This window comes from Callospermophilus lateralis, unplaced genomic scaffold, assembly GCF_048772815.1.
Source record: "Callospermophilus lateralis isolate mCalLat2 unplaced genomic scaffold, mCalLat2.hap1 Scaffold_63, whole genome shotgun sequence".
Lineage (NCBI taxonomy): Eukaryota > Metazoa > Chordata > Mammalia > Rodentia > Sciuridae > Callospermophilus > Callospermophilus lateralis.
Genome location: NW_027514713.1, coordinates 14100373 through 14119483, shown reverse-complemented (window position 1 = coordinate 14119483; position 19111 = coordinate 14100373). Strand labels below are relative to the sequence as shown.

Sequence of the window (19111 nt, the reverse complement as noted above, 5' to 3'; positions counted from 1 at the left end):
TTGTGCTCTTTATCATTTAAACATAAATAATTCCAGTATGTGTGATTTTATTAATTAAAGTCTGGTCTATAAATGAGAAAAGAAGATAAACTGCTGTGACAAAGTCACACAAAAACACAAGGATCTGCTCTGGTCTGAATCCTTGTATCCCCCCCAAATTCTTATATTGAAACAGAATGCTCAATTTGATAGTAGTGAGAGGCAGCCCCTTTAAGAGGGTGGTTGAATCATAAGAGTAGAGCCCTCATGGATGGGATCAGTGCCTTTTATAAATAGGCCCAAGGGAGCTCCTTGTTCTTTTTTATCATGTTAGGGCTCAGCAAGAAGGCAGTGCTATGAGAAAACAGGCCCTCACCAGACACCAGGCTTTATGACCCATGGACCTTGGACTACTTGACCTCTACAACTGTGAGAAATAAATTTTTGTCATTTTTGAGTTATCCTGTTTACAGTATTTTGTTAGAGCAGTGCAGAGGAACCAGGATAGGTTCATAGAAGATTAAAGTTTATTACTTTTCATCTAACAGTGTGGAGGCAGGTAGGTAGTTCAGGATGGTGGGGGTGGCTCTGTCTAAGGTTCCAGGTTTTTTCTATCTTGCACTTCACTGTTCTTGGTGTGTGATCCTTTCCTTGCTGTCAAAGCTGCTCACACCATTATTTTGCTATTTACAGGAAGAAGAGAAGAAAGAAATGGAAGGCTAACAACTTCCTTTGAAGAATGTGATAAGGAAGTTGAACATGTCACTTCTTCTCACATATCACTGGTCAGAATCTAGTCATATAACCAGACTTAATTATAATGGGGACTGGAAACTATGTTCTCCATCTAGACATGCACATGTCCTTTCAAAAGTGTGGTGGGCTAAGGTTTTATTATTAAAATAAGAGAAACAGTGAAACAGAAGAATAAAAATTAGAAGCAAATTTTAAAAACATGGTAAAATAATTTTATAGGTTTTTGTTGAACAAATCTTATGAATGTCCCATATTCTATATTAAAATATAATGTATGTGACACGATTGGGGCAGTGGCATGCCTGGTAATGCCAGATATTTGTGAAGCTGAAGTGGGAGGATTTCAAGTTCAAAGCCAATCTCTGCAACTTAGTGAGATCCTGTCTCAAAATAAAAATGGCTGGGAGTGTGGCTCAGTGGTAAAGTGCACCTGGGTGCAATCCCTTGTATAAAATATTACCATATCATGAACTTCTGTGCATTTTACTTACTTTTAGGTTTGTATATGATGATACACTAAATCCATGATAAACTAAAGGGAAGCTAAAGTTTTAAATGAATTTGATTATTAGCATTGGGTTTATTTTACTTTAGTCTTATAAAAACAGTCAATGTTTTTAACCAATGTTCTACAAATTCTATTGTAAATTCTTACAAGCTTTCTTTATTTTTATTAACATGTGTTTTAAAACTTGCCTTTGTCTTTTATTAGTTTTTATTTTATCATCTATTATTGATTTCAATGTAGCACAGCTAAGGGCAAGCAAACCTTTTAATATCTTGCAAAATAAAACTTAAATAATGGTCAGGAACTCCTGTAAACATAATATTTTTGGATCATAGTCTCCCACCAATAAGTAGTGAAAGAATTCATGGCTTTCTGGAAGTCATTCTTCATTTTTATAGGGAACAAATTCACTCTCATAGTATAGAGAAGAGTGGGGGATTTGGAGTTCAACAAGAGATAGCTAGAGAAGTACTCTTTATATAGACTTAGCATATAAAAATATTAAATAATCATGGAACATCTCCTCAAATATTACTGTGCTTTTAAAATATTCTGGGGAACTCAGCAAACTTATAGACTCTAGTGAGTTTGGAAAACATTCGTAGAGAGTTTTGTTTATGAAAATGATGATGAACAGTATTTTTTTTATTCAACAGTTTCTTTTGCATTTATCCAGTGATGATATATTTGGAAATTCTGGAAACCCCTAAAGAACACCAGAGTGTTACAGAGGCAATACATGAAATCTGTCAATGATTTGCATAAATAAAATCATTTCCTATTATTTGACAATGCTATCTCACTTATTTTCTTTCAAAAAAGAAATCTACTCTTCATGTTAATTTCAAGCATGCTTCTTCCTATTAAAACATTTGAAATTTAATTAATTTAATTTTAATTAAATTCCCTCCTTTTATTCCAAAGCTTTATACTGCAATTAATCTTAGTAATTTATTCTATAAATTTAATATAATTTTTTTGACACCTAGAGGCCATCACTATTTAGCTTTCTCACTTTTTAATAAAACTTGTTTTAAATTCTTCTATTTTAACCAAAAATTAACTGGTTTCCCCCCAAAGTACAGGGTATTTGATGCAAATTATAATGTCTGGAAATATCTTTTATTTATTGGAAAACTCAAAGAGTTGGGAAATTGTTTATTACATTTTTATTTTATGGTGACTTGTAATTGAAAAATTTATTTTAAAAGCCAGCCTCTTCCATCATTGCATAAGTTGATTATATTTATATAATCTACATAAATTTAAATATTCTTTTATTGCTTATAAGATAGTTTGATTATATCATGCAGTTAAGACAGTAGATTTATTTTTTTAAACATTAACCTAGAGCTTCTAATGTATGTTTTAAAATTAGAGTTTAAATTATTGTGTCAATTTTCCTATTAAAATAAAATTAAGGTAGTGCAACTTTAACTCATTCACCTAAATGAGTGAGAGTGATCAATTTTACTTCTCCAAAATCCTCTACTGATTTTTATTAATTTTAAGTAATAGAAACACTGAAGTTCGTTATTGTATATTGCTTTTTTCCCCTAAATAAAATAAACCAACAGCTCTGTTCCAAATACTTTGGTTTCTGAGTAAGTGGAAGCTGGGTAATATAGTGATGAAAGTAGCAAATGTGTCCATTTAGTTGGACAGGACTGTGGTGTGGGTGATATGTGCAGATGAGGAGTAAACAAAGGTGAGCATAATGTTCAATCAAAGGGTGCAGAAATAAACAGCTTAATAGGATGTTATTGAATCAGGTTTTTTTTTTTTTTTTTTTTTTACAAAATATATTTCAAGATATTGGGTTGTTGGGTTGTCTTTAGAAAAGGTGTAAACTTTCTCATGTGCATATACATGACCCTTCCTACAAAAAAGTAGTTTGTATCTCGATTTTAGTGACTGTACTTTTGATTGGCTGTTTATACAAATGCATATTTGTCATATTTTTCAAACAGCACTTTAAGTAGGATTCACATAACAAGAGTTCAAGTAACTTGGGTTTTCCTTAATGTTTGAGTTGTTTTACACACTCCTTTTGAAAATGAAAAAGTGGAGGTAATTTTGGCAGTGTGGAAAGTTATAAAACTGTCTTCCCTACCCCATGCATTTTCTAAGGTTTACTCATTATAATTGTTGATCTTCTTTTTCTGAATCCACCTTTAACAGAAAGCTGTTAGACTGGCTTCAATAGCAAGCAGCAGGCCCAATGGAGGCTGGAAGAGTAGGGAGAGAGTCATGTATGGGCTGAGGCTGGGGCTGGGACCAAGTCCGGCTGGTGGGAAGCCTTCAGGAGTCCCCAGGCTGAGACTTCAGTGACAGTGCTCTCCTGGGACTGGTTGAAGTGCGTAACTGTTGATGGGTCTGAGAGCATGTGGCTACATAGTGTAAAGCCTGTCTTCAACTCCTTCTCCTCCATCTAATACCTTCCAAGGCTGGAGGAAGAATACACAGGGGAGATTTTCATCAAGCTCATGGTGGATGGAAACTGGAAGAGTGAGAGGAAGGAGGAAGGGTATTTGTGGAGCTCTCTACTTACTAAGAGACTGACCTGGGGAGAGGGCACCTATATTTGCATCTTTTCTCTCTAGTGATTGAGAACTGCAGGTTCAATCCGATCCCACTGAGCACTGGTGATTGATTATACACACACACACACACACACACACACACACACACACACAAGTCATGGGAGAAGGGAGACTCTGTCTTCAGCTGTCAGACCCAGTCCTGGAGGTGGTATTGATGTGTTAGTGTGTGTGGTGGTTATTTTTTTTCTTTTTCCTTTTCTTTTCTTCCTTTTCTTCACTCCCCCACCCCACCTCTCCTAGAGGCTACACAATGGCAATCTTCTCTCAGTAAGATGAATCCTGCTTTGCTTTCTGTAGATCCACCCATCCTCATAATGTTCAAGTTAAAGGCTATGGTTTACCATTTGGGGCCCTTTTGTGTATTACTGCTCTCTCTGATTAGTGTTTGTAGTAAGCCATTGTTGTAAATTGTGGCCGCCATTAGAAGATGGCGCCGGCTTCCACTGTGGCCTGTGATAAATCAAATTCCTTTGTGGAGAGTTGGCACGATATCTCTTGCCACCCTATAAGAAAGATCCACGCGGCGGCTTAAGATTGGTACGTGGGGGGCTTTATTAGGCTGTGCTTGGGCCCTCGGAGAGGGAGAAAGAAGAAAGAAAGGGAGTCACTAAAAGAGACTTAAATCAAGGCCTGAATAAACTGCTGAAAGAAGATTCCTGAGTTGCGTCTTCCTTGCGGGCAAGGGGTCGCGACAAGTGGTGCCGAGAGACCCGGGAACCAGAACTTTCAGCAGTCAGGGGTGGTGCACCGGTTAGTCCCAGGTAAGGCGGGACCTGCTATTAAAGCAGAGATTAGTCCCAGGTTAATTGGGACCTGCTATTAAAGCAGAAATTAGTCCCAGGTTAATTGGGACCTGCTATTAAAGCAGAGATTAGTCCCAGGTTAATTGGGACCCCGGTTAAAGCGGAGATTAGTCCTAGGTAATTTAGGACCCGCTGTCAAGGCGGCAGCTCCTCTGTAAAGCCAGAGAGAGCATTAAATCTTATTGCAGCTGCACTGTGTACTTTTGCTCTTACTTTCACTTTTGTTTGTTGTGTGTCTTTTGTTGTGTCATGGGTGCGGTATCTTCAAGTCCGCTTCTCCTGGCCCTAGATAACCTGTTACATTCCAAGAGCCTAGAAGTGAAACGTAGTACTTTACAGAGATTTTTACAGAAGACAGATATTGCTGCATCGTGGTTTCCGTTCTGGGGCAGCTTTACTCTGCCTAGCTGGGATAAGTTAGGCACAGACCTTGACTTTGCTTCTGAGCAGGGCATATTAGAGGGTGGGGTGATACCCCTTTGGAAGATGATTCGTAGTTGCCTCACAGATAGCAGATGTCAGGAAGCACTTACTAAAGGACAAGAAGTTTTAAAGCAATTACATGAAGAAAGATCAGAAATGGCAGGCAGTGAGGTATTTCAGGAGGGTGGGAGTGTGCGGAGCGAGAAACAGGGGAGGAAACAATTATCTCCGGCAGGCAGTGACGTATTTCAGGAGGATGGCAGTGTGCGAAGCGAGAAACAGGGGAGGAGGCAATTGTCTCTGGCACGGAGTGAAATATTTCAGGAGGAGGGGAATGTGCAGAGCGAGAAACGGGGGAGGAAACGCTTGTATCCAGATCTCAGTACACTGCGCACACTCCCATGCAAAAGTGGGTCAGAAGAGGAGGAGGAAGAACAGGAGGAGCTCGGGAGACTGTCTCGGCAGCTAGGGAATTTAACTATGGGAGAAGGGAATAAAAATAAACAGGAGCTCAAGAAAAATGATCCTCCAGACCCGCCGCCGTACGGTGAGGGTGTTTCGAGGAGAGCTTTCCATGCCCAAACATGGAGGGCTGTTAATGCTGAGATGGGTCTTGCTTATCCAGTTTTCCAGGATGACAATAGGGGAAGATTCCATGAGCCCTTAGATTTCAAAATTGTGAAGACCCTGGCAGAGTCTGTGCGTACTTATGGGGTGGATGCCGCCTTCACATTAACTCAGGTGGAGAGTCTGTCTAGATACTGTATGACTCCCTCTGATTGGGCTAGCCTTGTTCGGGCTTGTGTTTCTCCAGGCAGATATTTGGACTGGAGAGCCTTTGTGCTAGAGGGTGCTGTAGAGCAGGCTGCCCAAAACTATACGGCGGGACACCCCCATTGGGACAAGGAAATGCTTTTGGGACAAGGCAGATATGCTAATCAACAAACAGGATATCCCCCTGAGGTATATGAACAGATCAATAACATTTGTATCCGTGCATGGAAATCACTCCCAAATAGAGGAGAAGTGTCTGGCAATTTAACAAAAATCATGCAAGGCCCCACAGAACCTTTCTCGGACTTTGTTGCTAGGATGGTGGATGCCGCAGGAAAAATCTTTGGTGACCCTGATAGAGCAATGCCCTTGATTAAACAACTTGTTTTTGAGCAATGCACCAAAGAATGTAAAGCAGCAATCGCTCCTTATAAAAACAAGGGCATAGAATCTTGGATGAAAGTGTGTAGAGAGCTTGGAGGACCTTTAACTAATGCAGGTCTTGCAGCTGCTGTCCTTCGGATTGCAAAAGGGGGCGGTCCTGGTGCCGGAACATGCTTCTATTGTGGTCAATCCGGCCATTTCAAACGTGACTGTCCCAAAAAAGGCAATTTTACTGGACCTCCTCGCGGTGGCCCTTCTAATGGCCCTCGTCAACCGGGGCTGTGTCCAAAATGCAAAAAGGGGAAACATTGGGCAAGGGAGTGTAGATCAGTGAAGGACATCCATGGACAGCCTATTTCAGCTGGGCCAAAAAACGGCCAAAGGGGCCCCCGACCCCAGGGCCCACAAATATATGGGGCAATGGAGAATGTCACACCCGAACCCGAGACATGGCCTTCTCTGCGCCATCCCACGAGATGCGGAGAGCCACTACAGGTGCCGCGGGATTGGACCTCTGTTCCACCTCCAGACTCGTATTAACACCTAAGATGGGAGTCCAATTGGTGGAAACTGAGTTCAAAGGGCCTTTACCCCCTGGCACTGTAGGTTTGTTAATTGGACGTACATCCTCTATCCTACAAGGTCTTCATGTTTTCCCCGGAGTTGTAAACCCTGATACTGTAGGGGCAGTAAAGGTTATGGTAGAAGCTCCAAGGGGCATTGTGTCTATCTCCCCAGGGGATCGGATTGCTCAATTGCTAATTTTGCCTAGTTTGCATAATCACTTCCCTGCTGACTCAAGGTCACGGACAGGAAATCAGATTGGTACCACCAGAGGAAATTGTGCCTATTTATCACTGGATATGAGCAATCGCGCCACTTTGGAATTAAGCATAGAAGGTAAATCTATTGTGGGATTGCTGGACACAGGAGCAGATCGTAGTATCATAGCCCTTAAGGACTGGTCTAGGGGATGGCCAATGCAGGCTTCTGATCAATCCTTAAGAGGACTTGGATATGCCCAAGCCCCTCAAATCAGCTGTAGACATCTATCTTGGAAGGACTCGGAAGGACACGATGGTACCTTTCAGCCTTATGTACTTGATTTACCTATTTCTTTATGGGGCCGTGATCTGATGAAAGACATGGGGTTCACTCTTAGTAATGACTATTCCCCAGTGTCTCTACATATCATGCAAGATATGGGGTATAAGCCAGGTCTAGGACTAGGAAGGCACCTACAGGGACGTAAGCATCCTGTGCAAGGTCATCAATAGCTTAACAGGTTTGGTCTGGGTTTTTCCTAGGGGCCACTGGGGCTCAAATACCCATAACATGGCTCACCGAGGAGCCTGTTTGGGTGCCTCAGTGGCCTCTTCCCTCGGTTAAACTGGCAGCAGCCCATGATCTAGTCAAAGAACAACTTGATTTGGGTCACATCCAACCTTCTACTTCTCCATGGAATACTCCCATATTTGTCATTAAGAAAAAATCAGGGAAGTGGCGCCTACTGCATGATCTACGAGCAGTTAATGCTCAGATGCAGCTTATGGGGCCCATTCAAAGAGGGCTGCCTCTGCTCTCTTCTGTTCCTCAAGGCTGGCATATAATTGTTATTGACATTAAAGACTGTTTCTTTTCCATTCCTTTGCATCCTAAAGATTCCCAACGTTTTGCTTTCACCCTTCCCTCGTGTAATCATGAGGAACCAGATCAAAGGTTTGAGTGGGTGGTGTTGCCACAGGGGATGGCTAACAGTCCCACGATGTGCCAGATGTATGTGGGAAAGGCACTCGCACCTCTCAGACATAAGTATTCCTCCACCAAGATCATTCACTATATGGATGATGTGTTATTGGCCGCAAAATTAGAACAGACAGTTTATGAGGCTTATAAAGAACTCGTGATGCTGTTGGCTCAACATGGACTGCACATCGCACCTGAAAAGGTTCAAACGGGAGATTCTATCAGGTTTTTGGGAGCGACAATTGGGTATGACAAATTAAAACCACAAAAAATTACCATCAGGACTCAAGATCTCCGAACTTTAAATGATTTTCAAAAATTGCTGGGAGATATTAATTGGATAAGAGGATATTTACATATTCCTAATATTGTGCTCCAGCCTTTGTATGCTACTCTTAAGGGTGATCCAGATCTTGCTTCCCCTCGTAGCCTCACTACTGAGGCTAGAGCGGCCCTTATAAAAGTAGAACAAGCTATACAGCATGCCACTCTATGCAGGCTCCAGAGTGATAAACCTTTCCAGTTATGTGTGCTTGCCACTATGCGGCAGCCTACTGGAGTACTGTGGCAAGATGGGCCTTTACTATGGATCCACCCACATGTATCCCCAGGAAAATCCTTAGAATATTATCCTGATGCTGTTGCAGCATTGGCACTTAAAGGGATTCAACAAAGCATTCAATTTTTTGGCCAATCACCTTCTTCTCTTATCATACCCTACACTAAAGCTCAACTTAATGTTTTATGTGCTACTCTAGACAACTGGGCTATTCTGTGTTGCTCGTTTCAAGGGAGTATTGATAATCACTACCCTTCTCATCCATTACTCCATTTTGTTAAAGAACATCCCATCATTTTCCCTAAGGTAACTTCATCCAGTCCAATTCCAGGGGCTGTTAACATTTTTACTGATGGTTCCAAGTCTGGAATGGGAGCTTATGTAATTAATGACTCTCCCCCTATCCAGCATCAATTTGCTCCTGGAAATCCACAATGGGTAGAACTACAAATTGTTATTGAAGTTTTTAAACAGTGTTCTTTTCCTTTTAATCTTATTTCGGACTCCAGTTATGTGGTACAAGCACTAAAAGTCCTGGAGGCCGTGGGAACTATTAGTGATGCCCACAATGTGTCTGTTTACTTTACTCAGCTTCAACAGCTTATCTCTAACCGCACTGCTTCTTTTTATCCAATGCACATCAGGGCTCACACCTCTCTTCCTGGTCCGTTATCCCAAGGTAATGCCTGTGCGGACTTAGCCACTAGAAGTCAATTGATATGCTTGGCTTCCTCCTTAGAGAGGGCTAAGTTGTTTCACCAAAACTTCCATGTTAATGCATTAACGCTGCGCAGGCGTTTTTCCATCTCAAGAGCGGATGCTCGGCAGATAGTATTGCAATGTCCCCATTGTGTCACATTTTTTCATCCCCCTAATTATGGAGTAAACCCACGGGGATTAAAGCCATTGGTTGTTTGGCAAATGGATGTGACACATATACCTGACTTTGGTAACCTTAAGTATGTGCATGTTTCCGTTGATACGTGCTCTGGAATTATCCATGCTTCTGCTTTATCGGGAGAAAAGGCACGTAATGTCATTACTCACTGTTTAGAGGCATGGGCAGCATGGGGTGCACCTGCATCCCTTAAGACTGATAATGGACCTGCTTATACTGGCAGACAATTTACAGCTTTTTGTTCTACCATGGGAGTGCAACTTACTCATGGTTTGCCTTATAATCCTCAAGGACAAGGCATTGTTGAGCGTGCTCATCGCACCTTAAAGGAAACTTTACAAAAACAAAAAGGGGGAATAGGAGCTGAACACACTCCTAAAGAACGCCTGTCCTTAGCTCTCTTTACCATTAATTTTTTGAATTTGGATATTCATGGTCGCTCTGCGGCCGATAGACATGTGTCCCCTCAGCCCTCTGTGATTGGCTATGTTAAGTGGAACGATGTTCTTACGGGCCAATGGAACGGCCCTGACCCCGTGCTGACATGGGCACGAGGATCTGTATGTGTTTTTCCCCAGGATCGTACGGAACCGTTGTGGGTCCCTGAACGCTTGACAAGAAGAGTCTCGACATCAGCTGACCAGCAACAAGAGATACCACAACAATCCTGTGATGAAGATCTTCATTCTGCTAAGTGCTCTGGCTCTGGTGCTGGTGCCGATGGCACAGGCGACACCAATGCAGTGGTGGGCAGTGGCACGGGCATGGCCAATGCCGATGCCGGTTCATGGTAATTCTAGTGTCCTCCCCACTCTTTTTTCTACCTCATGTGAGATGTCTGCTCCCTGTGCCTCTCCTAGAGGGGACATGGAGAGAATTTTTAATCAATCTCAAGTTAATCTCACAGGAGTTTTTTGTTTCAGCCTTAAAAACGCTAATTGCATTAGCCTTAAGACTAAAAATTTGACTAACTGGGAGGAACCATTGCGGTCCAATCAGGTCTCAGGAAGCATTATCAGTGCTGTATTGAGCAAGGTAGCTTCGGGGAAGCAATCAGGCTCAGAGACCCCCGCAAACAGCAGCTCTGCTCTTAACATAACTACCTTGGCTATTATCTCCGAGGTACTAATCCCAGTGCCTCCTTCTTCTAGTAGTATTTATAATGCCACTCATTTCAAGGCCTCTCCTTACTGTTCCCCTAATCTTGGTTTCCCCCCAACATTTACGCCTTGTCAGGATCATTCTTGGGAGAAACATCAAGTTGCTAGAGGTTTCTCCCTTTCCCCCTCTCTTAAGAGGTATGTTTATAACTTTAACAATAGTGCCAGCTCCTCTACAGGAGTAGGTTGGTCCTGGTTTCAATGGCTGATTTCTAATGAAAAGGGGGCTTCAGCCGATATTTCTGCATTGGCTCAGTTGCTAGGAGCCAAAAGTTGGCTGGCTAATATTTCTGGTACTGTTAGGGAAAGTGAACAAGGTAATAGACTTACATCTGTTTCATTCAACTCTCTGTTGTATAATGCCGCATTGCCTCCTGCAATGGTCTGTGTCCAATCCCCTTTCTTATTCCTTTTGGCTGAGGCCACCTCATCGGGGATGCTGGATTGTTCTCATACTACCTGTCTCTTATCTGAGTGTTGGAATGGTTCCTGGACTGTAGCAGTGGTTATGAAAATTCCAACTTTCGTCCCAATCCCGGTCACTGCGGATCCTGATAAATTCCCTATTGTTGAGCTACTTAGAGTCCGCAGAGATTTTGGGATCACAGCGGCTATAGTGACAGCCGTGGCGATATCTGCTGCTGCAGCGGTTACGGCCGGAGTGGCTATGGCCAATCAAGTACAAACTGCTGCCACCATTAATCAAGTTGTCCAACAAACTTCCACCATACTTGAATCCCAAAATACAATTAATCAACATATTTTGTCAGGGATTTTAGCTGCCAACCAAAGAATAGATTTACTCCAAGCTCAGGTAGAAGAATTGGCTGACTTAGTACTTTTGGGTTGTGTTGACCAACGTGCACATTTATGCATAACCTCTGTCAGATTTAATGATTCCAGGAATGCTTCCCGCATCATTGGCGAATATTTGGCTGGAAATTGGTCCATGGAAGCGGAAGACATGATCCAGTCTCAACTAACCCAGATAGCTGTCTTGAATAACACCCGTGTTGATCCCGTGACTTTGGGTCAATTCACCGATTGGATATCTTCTGCCTTTTCCTTTTTTAAAGAGTGGGTGGGGGTAGGCATTTTTGGTGCAATGTGTTGCTTCGGTATGTTTCTCTGTTTGTGGTTTCTCTGTCGCCTCAAGGCCCGCAATGCTTACGATAAGGCTATGATCATCCAAGCTCTTGCAGCTTTAGAAAATGGCAATTCACCTCAAGTCTGGCTTGCGCAGCTTAAACAGTAAATCTTTGACATGGTCGTTGCACCCCAAGTTGTTATAACATTGCACTGGGATCGACATGTCTTTCCTCGTTATTCTCTTAGTGTTGGAAAGCCCTTGCACTCTGCCGGTCTTGCTGCCATTGCACGCAGGTGGGTTTCCACACTAATGCTTCTCTATCGCCTTAAAGTCCGTGCCTTTCTTTCAGGGTGCTGTCAACTCGTTTGTCGTTGTGTACAGCCACAGAACAGCCTCAGCTGTCCCCCTTCGTCCACCTTCATCACGATGCAGGATGCGAGGCAAAGCACTGCACTTGAGTGATCCTTCAACGGACCTCAAGGAAAGCATGTCCTATTGCATGCGGGTTTGACGTCCACACTCCCGCCCTACGAAAAAAGGCGTCGGCTGATATGGGGTCAGGTCTGGGGAAGGGCCCTCCTTAGGACTGAACCATACATTGCAGCCACTTCTGCACAGTAGGATAGGACCTCTACTTTCGCCTGCATTGTTTTATAAATTAGAAGGGGGAACTGTAGTAAGCCATTGTTGTAAATTGTGGCCGCCATTAGAAGATGGCGCCGGCTTCCACTGTGGCCTGTGATAAATCAAATTCCTTTGTGGAGAGTTGGCACGATATCTCTTGCCACCCTATAAGAAAGATCCACGCGGTGGCTTAAGATTGGTACGTGGGGGGCTTTATTAGGCTGTGCTTGGGCCCTCGGAGAGGGAGAAAGAAGAAAGAAAGGGAGTCACTAAAAGAGACTTAAATCAAGGCCTGAATAAACTGCTGAAAGAAGATTCCTGAGTTGCGTCTTCCTTGCGGGCAAGGGGTCGCGACAAGTGTTGGTCTTAGTTGGGATTTATTTGCCTTTTTGTTTGGCTTCATACTGAAAAAGGATTCCTCCCATCCCAACATTTTGTTAATAATCCAGTGGTGATCAACTGGGGATAAATAATTCACCCTGGCATAGAAAAAACAATCACTTAGAAGTCTCAAAGAAATATACCACATGAGAGAAAAACAAAACTGGGAGAAGATCCGGAATATTATCATTTTTCCTATGGTAAAACCAGTGTGCCTCTTCAGGAGAAATGATTTCAAATTATTATTATTTAACCACAAGGATCTCTTTTCTCAGGGTGTATAAGCTGCTGGACTTCTTGTCACCCAAATCAATGTGGTTTCTTTGGAAAATTTTCAGCAGAGGAATGCATATGCTGCAGTGTCTTAGTGGAAAGAGTCTTAATGAAAACAAGAACCCAACTTGTAAACAAAATATGCATCATGTTATGTTTTTTTCTCATATAACCTGTCTGTTGCTAATCAAGCTATATCTGCAGTTCTGCACTGCAGGAAGGCAGAGATACATACAAGGAATCAGGACAGTGTTGCATATAGAGGTACTGCATGAATAAACAAGTAGCAGCTGGAACCACGTCTGTGAACCAAAGACCATTATCAGCTGTGACACAATCCATCACAAGGAGGGCAGAGGAAACTTCTTTTTTCCTAAATGTATTTGGTCGCCTATGCTTGGTCAAATATTGAAGGGCTATGGTTTAAGGTTGTGTCCAAGGTTGGCAGGAGCTAAAGCAGCAAGCTCTCCTGTATTTATGCTGCAGGTTCGGGGACATTGCGCGACATTTTCTGATTAGTTCGCACAATATTCGCCACCGGGATCACCTTTGCCAATGTAAGAGAGGCCCCCTCCCTTGCGGGCTCACTCTTCCATCAGTCCCCGTCTTCCTCCCCTGTGTAGCTCTTGATGCCCAAGTATTATAACTCAGTCCCTCTCTCTGCTTCTGACACATCCTACCCCTGGGAATACTTGAGCAGGGCTTATGCCTGAAGGGAACCCTGGGCAGAGAAGATAAGCCCAGGCCCTCTATAATATGTCATTTAAATCTCGTCTTTAGAAAGCATTGTCAAACCCTGCCTCTGGGTGAATAAGTGGAGTAGAGTCCAGCTTTAAATCTCCTGGTGATCATGTGCTGGGATTCTAAAGGGCTCCAACAGGGAAACTTGCAATACATTTTGTAAGAAATGCAAATGCAGGTGACTTGGGGAGTAGGCTCCCAGGTGTTCACTTCCCTGCCTCTCTGTCTGAAGCCTGTGGGGGAGCACAGGTTGTGTGGCAGCAACCAAGGGTGGCCAGGCAGGCGGGCTGTGTGGTGGGAGCCATTAGGGTAAGAAGACTGGGTGCGACTTTCCCGGAAGAGCGCCTGTCTGCAGCCAGGATTGTGGAGAGTCCCCTACTGGGTTCAGGATGGGGAAAGACCTAGGCCCTATGTTTGTGTCTGGAGCTGTGTGGGGAGGAGGAGGAGGGACCTGCCATCCTGCAGTGGCAGCACAGGCGCTGAATGCTCTGGAAGTAGATCATGGGTCTCTTCTGCTACCCTGACACCCCAAGCTCAGCCAGGGGCCGCGCTGGTACCCTGGACCCACTTGGCTGGGCAGAAAGTTGCTGCCCGCTCCCAGCCTCTGAACTTTGCAAATGCATCTTACCTGGGATGGCACACTCTGAGGAGGCTGCCGTGCGGGAGCCCAGGAGGAAACCAAGGTGTGGGTGGGCAGGGACGTAGGCAGTGGGTGTGGAGGCTGAATACCCTTTAAGGCTACCATTCTGCAGCAAGAGGGAAACAGAACTTTTAGAAGGTCCAAGAGAGACAAAGCTCATGTGCTCAGGCTTAAGAGGTTGCCCAAATCTAGCGTGCTGAGGTGTTAGTGGAGATTTTGAGACCTGCCTTTGACTGCCAGGTGTGCTCTGTGGTGCAGCATATTTATGTCTCTGTCCTGGAACTTTGGTCCTTGTGCTCCAGCTCTATCCCCTGTCTAACCACCTTTCCACCCCCACCCTTATGCCCTTCTTTAGCCTAACTTTTCAGCCTTTAGAAGCTCTGTAATAGTATTGCCACCCTGAGAATTGCCCAGAGGAAAAGCACTGTTCACCTCTACATGGGCATTGCTATTTCAGCTAGGAGGTGTCCCCCAACCTCCAGCACTCTAGAGACACTTGCTGATGCTTGGTTCCAGCAAAACCAACCCACATCTGCAACACTGTTTCACAGGACTTCCCAAAGTAGGGCAGGCCCAGGGCTGCAGTTGGGAGGGGAGGGGCTCCTGCTTCACACCTTAAGGATCCTGGTTTCTGAAGCTTTCTCATGTTCTTCTGTGAAAAGATTTAGCTGTCTTCCCAGAAAGGACTTCCTTTGTAAAAGTATTATTGTTTAGATTTGGTCACTTGTCTAAGGACCTTGAAGTTAGTCCTTCCATAGTACCTGAGAGTGGGAAATAATTCCGTAAGAGCAGTGTTTCTTTGTAGGCCTGTTTCTTTTGTACATAATTTTATGAAAACACTAATTTCCCCCTACATACTTTTTTGTTATACTCCCCCCACCCCAACTACTTCCATCTGTCTGTAATAAACCCCCCTCCCCTTCCTTCTCAGGCATTTTGGGAACTGTTAAACAAATGATAGCTTATTTTTAGAGCAATTTAATTTGCAGCTTATGAATACTAATGCACTTTTATATGAAGTGATGGGTTAACTCAGCTGTGCCTTACAACATCACCAATCTGGTAGTTTAGTATTAGATTGCCAGTGATTTGAGGTCCAACATGGGGGTTGGTAGGATTTTGTGCATGAGTCAGTGGCAAGGAGGATAGGCATGAAAATGATGTCCTAGTCCTAGTTCTGCTAAGTACTTGAAAACATACCACAAACTTGTGGCTCTGAGCTTTTCTTTTCTGAGCTCAGTCTTTTTTGCTGCCATGTAACTGGCAGGGCTTGGTAGTACCAATCTGCACTTTCTATTTCATGTTTGTTTTTGTACACTTTAGCTCTGCTTTTGTCTTTCACTAAGCTGTTTCAGGCACCAAAGTTACTCAAGGCATCTGGTATACCACTGTTAGTCACTTAGACATGCATTGTTTTTTTTAATGCTACTTACTTTATACTATTGCTGTCATGGAATTTTAAAGTAAAAAAAATATGGAGATAGGGAAATAGAATGAGTAATCAGCTCATTCAAGTAATCAGCTTGCTTTCTCATTCTGGGTTCTGTAGAATAGGGTGAACCACAAATGGACTACAGCTTCTGCATTTCTATACACTAAATATGTGGCAAATGAAGACAAAAATTTCAGACTGGATGCTGTAAGACCAAACAGGTGTAAGGTTCTTCTTCTAACATATTTGGCTTTGGGAGGGGGATCACTTAAATAGCAATTGGGAAGAAAAGGGAGAGTTCCTTTGTGAGTGGTTTGCACTATTTGGTTTAGGAGCAAGGTTAACTGAAACAAAAACTGTTTTTATCTACAAAACATACAGCTGATCAGAACTGAATATAGGACAAATTTTCTACATTTTTAGGTGATCTTTCAAAATCAGTTCTCTTTTCTAATTTATCCATTAATTACTGGGGATTCAAGCTAACCCCTTTATCATTAAAATATTTATTGATAAAACTTTTTACAGTTGTGCTGTTCTAGTTACCAATAGCTTTTACTTTTCTAAGACATAATTTCACCTTGGTAAAGCAAGAATTCATTAAAGAAGCTATAAATAACCCTTAAATATTTAGCCATGAATAGAAGGTGAACTGGCATTGATGACTTATTTTATTACTAATGCAAAATGCTTTTTAAAAGCTACATTTTAGCATGCATCAGGCTAATTCTTAACACTTGCAGTATAATTTTCAATGTTAGAATAAATTTCTCTTTAAGAAATTTTACTATAAAGTAATAAAGTAACTATGTTATCTGGTCATTTAGTAGTCATAAAGGAGGCCTAAAGAATGAAAATGTTAGAAAGATTAAAATCTAAGAAAAAATTTATTTGAAAAATTAATTCATTCATTTTTTTAAAAACATCTAGACAAACTTTTATTCTCTCCCAAAGGTAATCCCAGTGAAAATTATACAGAAGAGGGAGAAGTAGTTCCTATGGAATTGTAAGAATTCAAGAATCTGTTGTTTGGTATATACACATATGAATCAAAGACATTTCCATATTCAGTTCTAAATTATAAAGTCTGTAGCATTTTACAAAGTTTCATAAAATTTTTAATTGAAAAGAAATGCTTTACAAAATATCATTCTTCCAGTCAAAGAAACTTTCCCAAGGGGTATGTGTAGCTTTCTGTCTGAAAGATTACAGTATGACATTCAAAGGAAAGAGGTTTTTGTGTATTTGTTTGTTTGTTTTTCTTTCTTTCTTTTAAAATGCCACCTAGCTTATGAAACCTATAGTAGATTTTTTTAAAGTGCCTTTAAAATGCAAAAGCAAGTAATATAATTGTTGAAGCATCTGATACATTAAAAGATTCTTTTAAATGGTCCATATGGCACACACAATATCACAGCTGGTGCAAAACTGCTTGTATTTAGCTTAAAACACAAAAGCAATGTGTACGAACTGTGTTCTTTGAAAAATAATTCAAAATTGTAAGGCCAACTTAGTAGTAAGAGAATTAACAAAACAAGCTGAATATTACTGTATTCCAACATTTACTTTGATTTTTGTAATATCACTGATAAGAATAAGAGAGCTTGCTACCAAATTAATTAAAAACACCTTATTTCAAACTACATGTAACATATTTTGCTTATACATTTTATACATTCACAACTAGGTTTTAGGATATAAACTCCCATTTCCTAGTTTTTCTATTGAAATATGGCAGCTTTGAACTTCGAAACCCTTTTGTCAGTTTCTTCTGATACTTCTGACAGAAATTCTTTTTGTTCCAGAATGGTGAGTAGTACAGGATAAGCAATGACTGAGTGTGGTGTTAAAGAGGATAAAAATTTGTTTTCTATTACAGTTCCAGAAAAAGCCTCAGGTGCTCCTGATAGTGGCAAAAGTTTATTGCTGCAGTCTGGCTGGGTGCAAATCATGAGCCACTCAAGCAGGAACAAACTTTATTTCCAAACTCTCCAGAACACCACACATGCGGCCTTCCCCAGGGACACACCACCCACCAACTGAAAATCCCTCCTCCAGCACTTCCCCAACCAATTCGAACTCTCCAGGAATCCCTGGGAGAACTCCAAAGCAGCCCCAGCGCCTGAGGCTGACAGCAGGGTTCTAATATACAATTGAATACACAGCTCAAAAAAACCATCATCATCTCAATGGCTTGCTGGCATCACCTCTCAACCACTCCTTTCTGGCAAAAATGACACGTGTCATTCCAACCAGGCTATGACTCTCAGCAGTTTATTTTGATGATTTTTTTGTTGTGGTTCTTCTAAAATGCTTTCACTGGTGTCACTACAATTGACTTCTTCACAGCTAATACTCCTCAAAACTCCCTCCTATCATCAAATTCAGCATCACTACTTTCACTGATATCACTACAAACACTATTTTCTCTGCTTTCAGACTTCAGAATAGAATTACAAAAAACATATTCTCCATTCACAACATCAACAAAGACTCTGTAAATGTCAGCAGGAGTCTTGAATTGTAGGCAGCTCTTGAACACAATGACCACTCTTCCAGAGTTGTTTCCTTTAAGTTTGACTTCTTCTTTCTTTCCACTGAATTTAAAGTGGTATTTTTTTCCAGTATTTATTCAAACCCTCTTAGGTTAAACAGTATAAGGAAAATATATTTTTTGGTACAGAGTTATCTCCAATCCTTGAAGCATTGTGGTCATTTTCATTATCACCATCATGACTGTTGTCTTCATCATCTTCTTCATTACTCTGACAAAAACTTGAACCATTTACTGAAGAGTTCAACTGACTAGTCACTTGTCCATTGAATTGTTCTGAATGTGTAACATTCTAATGATAACTACTGGGGGTAAGGGAGTTTGTTTCTCCATGTATCACATTCACATTTGTGTTTTGATCTTCCTTCTCCACTTCAGAAGAGGCTGTGTCTTCTCCATTTGCAGTCACAGTATCCGGTTTATTATCAAGTTCACCCAACAATTCCTCTTGCCTCTCTAGTTCTTCAAGTCGAACCCACAGTTTCTTATCAGCAAGCAAATCCTCAGATTTTACTTCATTTGCAAAATTTGCTTCAAAAATATTTGAAATTTTTGTTTGGAATGAGGTTTTTGAGCAATTCCTTGTTTGGCTTTAAACCCCAAGTCACTTTTAATTTCACCAATATTACCTGCAACATCACTCATTTTCTGCAAATCTTCTGTGAATTTAACTCTGGATTCAAAAATTTTCCATCACTTTTTTTTAAACCATCTATTGTTTTTCTTACATCTGTTCCTGTTCCTCACAGAGTCACACCACCTCCAGGGCAGGCAACAGCACCA

The 19111-nt window shown here is 41.8% G+C and overlaps 1 pseudogene; it reads right to left on the bottom strand.

Annotated features, from left to right (window-relative positions):
- Nucleotides 1–17495: 17495 nt before the first annotated feature.
- LOC143389671 (unconventional prefoldin RPB5 interactor pseudogene) lies at nt 17496–19050 on the bottom strand (annotated as a pseudogene).
- Between the last annotated feature and the right edge of the window lie 61 nt (nt 19051–19111).